The following is a 4153-nucleotide window of genomic DNA, read 5'->3' as shown; positions in this document are numbered from 1 at the left end:
CATAGACTAGGCCCTCCTCCAGTCAACAATCAAAACAACAACAACAAATGCCCTACAGACACATCTATAAAACATTTAATGAAGACAATTCTTTAGCCGAGGTTGTCCCTACCCAGGTGTGTCTGGTTGACAACAAAACCAACTAGGACACACATTAATGAATGAATGTTTATAAACTCACTTCATTTTTTATGTTGCCATTCCTTAAAATAGGCTCATGCACTGTAGAGTCTCATTACATTTGCAGAATCCATTCGTCATTTCACAACCATTTCCCCCCTGGTTTTAACTAGTTTTCTACTTTATCTTCTGTGTCTACCCACTCATTGCTGGAACAGCCATCCCAATAAATTTAACATGCATGCATCTTTTATGCTTTTACAAAATGCATGTTGCTGTTCTGATTGCATTTATTTTTATGTTTGTGATATTATGCTACATACCTAATTTTCTTGCATGTATTTTGTACTTAATACTATATCTTTTGATACAAACTTATTATGTACACTATCAGTCTGTTTTTGATAAGCCTTTTGTTTTCTGATAACATTTTGTTTTGTTTCTTTGTTTTGTTTTGTTTTGTTTTGACATGGGATCTCATTAGATTGCCCTCCCTGTCCTGGAACTTGTCCAAAACTTGAATAGCTTTGAACTCAAAGATATCCTCTTGCCTCTGCCTCTGAAGTACTAGATTAAAGGAATGTGCCACCACATTTGGCAGTTTTTGTTAGCTCTTGTGTAATTCCTCATGACCTTGATTCTATTAAGAATAAAAGGATTAAGAGCTATAACCAAGCAGCTATGGCTTGGTTATATAGCACTTGCCTAGCATGTACTAGGCTCAGGGTTTGATCCCCAACATTACAAATAAGCAAACAACAACATCCCCCTTCCATGACAATGACAAAACAGAATAAAGAATCAAAAAGTTAGGTCTTTGTTTCTACAGAGGTTGTTGTTGTTTCTGTTTTTGTGGTTTCGGTTGTTTGTATTGGTTTTTCAAGACAAGGTTTCTCTGCCTGGCTCTGGTAGTCCTGAAACTTGCTCTGTAGACTATCTCTGCCTCCCAAGTGCTAGGTAAAGCATGTACCACCACTGCCCAGCAGTCTGCAGAGCTTTATTTTAATTGGAGGGTGGATATTTAACAAATAAGTACATGCAGTATACTAAATGCCCATCACTCTTTTTTTCTTCTCTTTCCCTTCCTTCCTTCCTTCCTTCCTTCCTTCCTTCCTTCCTCTCTCTCTCTCTCTCTCTCTCTCTCTCTCTCTTTCTTTCTCTCTTTCTTTCTTTCTTTGTAGGGACAGGAAGCAATGGGCATTTCCTTAGTGGTTTCTGTTATATGTGTTCTGCACTGAAGAGAAAATAGGGAGATGCTATATGAGGGAAACCTGCATTGATCATCTAAGTCTTGTAGATGATGGTACAGATTTAAGGTCAGAGGCACATTTCTGAACAGTTAAATGCAGCCGAGTGATGTGTTGCAATCTGTGCAAGCTCTTCTAGTAGTTTAATTGTGGTGAGGTGGAGGCAAGAGGAATTAAAGAACCCTGTAGTCTCTAACCCAAAACAGAGATGGATGAAAGTGAGTTGTGTGGTCAGGTTGCCTAAGCAGGCAGTGTCAGGTAGAAACGGAGCCTCAGGCTCTGATTTTGAGAGACAAGTCGAGGAACGGAAGGTGCATACAGGAATCACCAATCTGTTCAGAAGGCTTCTGCAAGGTCAGAGGGAAAGGGACCTAAGTCCTTGAAAAGCAATTTATCTGAAAGTCAGTATTAAAGAAACGAGGCCTCAAAACAAGACCTCTATATAATTTAGAAGAGAATCAGCTTCTGTATTGTCACAGGGCAAATTTGGGTGGAAAGAGGGCAGCCTGGTGGACAGAAATTGTTCATTTTTGTCTGGGGTAAGACCATGGCAGGCTTTGGCAGAAAGTCAGCAAACAACACCATATTTCATATTTAATGAAAAACTATACATCCTCTCTTTGTTAAAGGTAAGAAGGCATATAGAAGAAAACAAATTATCCATGAGAAATACCATAAGATAGAAGCATAATGAATGAAATAAAGCCAGTTAGCATTCAGGGAGCCACTGGAGACCTCCCTCTGAGTTCAACCACTCTGTTGGTTTCTGCTTAGGCTTTGGGGAAAAGCACATGCAAACGGAACAATAAATGTCTTAAAAAGTGTAGATGGAAACACATTTAAGTATACTATATCCATCCTCAAAATCTTGGCTAAAGTGTGCAAGTGTTTAATGTACTTGCTATTGTGTTGACAGGGTAATATTAATGCCTTGGCACTTTCTGAAATGATATCCTATACATGGTAAGTTTACTGATTTAATCATGTTCTAATTTTCCTATCTGTATGCCCTGAAGATGGTGTCTCAGAATGCCAACACCCACTAGGGGCAACAACGCTCTAGGCAGAGTAGCTCAAGAGAGATACATCTGCCCAACAATGATAGACTTTCAAACCCAAGCTTATATAATGATGTATTGGAGCTGGAGAAAGAGCTCAGTCATTTAGAAAACTGATTGCTCTTGGGAAGACCTGGATTCACTTTCCAGTACTCACATGGCACCTCAGAAACGGCTGTAGTTTAAGATCCTGGGGATCTAACATCTTCTTCAGGTCTTCTCAGGCCCATGGGTATAGGAATACATGCAGGCAAAACACCCATGCACATGAAATAACAAAATAAAATAAAAATAAAATAAAATAAAATAAAACAAATGATGTTATTAACCTGTCCATAGGGGGTAGTACTTGTTGTAAACAATGCCGGCTTGTGAACTGTGAAGCTTAGTATTGCTTGTCAATGTCTTTCTTGGGGTTTTATTGCTGTGAAGAGACACCATAACCAAGGCAAACATTTAATTGGGACTGACTTACAGTTTTAGAGGTTTAGCCCATTGTCATCATGGCAGGAAACATGGCAGCATCCAGGCAGACATGGTGCTGGAGAAGGAGCTGAGAGTTCTACAGCTTGATCCAAAGGTGGCCAGCAGGAGACTAGATGTGTTCTATATGAAGTGATGCTTGAGCATGGAAGACCTGAAAGCCCTGCCTCTACAGTGACACACTTTCTCTAACAAGGCCACACCTTCTCTAATAACATCACACCTCTTCATAGAGCCACTCCCTATTGCCAAGCTTTCAAACACATAACTCTATGGGGGGAGGGGGCGAGAGTGGGGGTAGTAAACCTATTCAAACAACCACAGTCAACTTGACAGGATCTAAAATCACCTGCCAGAAGTGCCTCTGGGCAGGTCTGTGAGGGATTACAGAAATTAGATTAATCAAGGTAGGGAAGATCCACCTGGATTGTGCTCAGCACCTTTTCATGGCTGGGGGTGGGACGAGTATAAAGGGAAAGGTGAGCTGTGTGGCAAGATTTTCCCTGTCCAACTACATTAAAATATTAGTTCATCAGGAGGCCTGTGATTGGCCAGGGAAAAGGGAGGTGGAGCTAAGAGTTACAGAGACAGAGCATCTCAGGAGAGAGAGGAGAGCAAGATGGAAGGCGATGAGCAGGATGATTCAGAACCAACATGACTTTATTTTATTTATTTATTTATTTTTTGGTTTTTCGAGACAGGGTTTCTCTGTGTAGCCCTGGCTGTCCTGGAACTCACTCTGTAGACCAGGCTGGCCTCGAACTCAGAAATCCACCTGCCTCTGCCTCCCAAGTGCTGGGATTAAAGGCGTGCGCCACCACCGCCCAGCTCCAACATGACTTTAAATAGCCGCAGGTAGATATGTTTTTAAAATAGGTTTAGAATAATTGGGATAACTTGTCTAATCTAGGTGGGCAACTTGTATTATTATCATTTGGCTCTGAAATTATTGTGTGGGCATCTTGTGAATTGAGAATTTATTGTTATATAAACCTGACTGGTTAACTATAAGCTTCTAGGGTTTTGTTTTACTGGGTTACTGGAAGGTGGGATGACCGATCTCAAGGGATTCTGGCTGTGAAGGAACTAGCGGCTACAGAGACAAGTGAACCAGAGTTGGGAATACAGTGACTGGTTGCAAGAGAGCTAGAAGACAGGGGCAGTGGGACCATGCCTGAGCAGAGAGATGGAGACAGGAGCAGTGGGACCACGCCTGAGCAGAGAGATGGAGACAGGGGCAGTGGG

The sequence above is a fragment of the Grammomys surdaster genome, unplaced genomic scaffold (genome assembly GCF_004785775.1).
Source record: "Grammomys surdaster isolate TR1022 unplaced genomic scaffold, NIH_TR_1.0 278, whole genome shotgun sequence".
NCBI lineage: Eukaryota > Metazoa > Chordata > Mammalia > Rodentia > Muridae > Grammomys > Grammomys surdaster.
Note: the sequence above shows the minus strand (reverse complement) of the source record.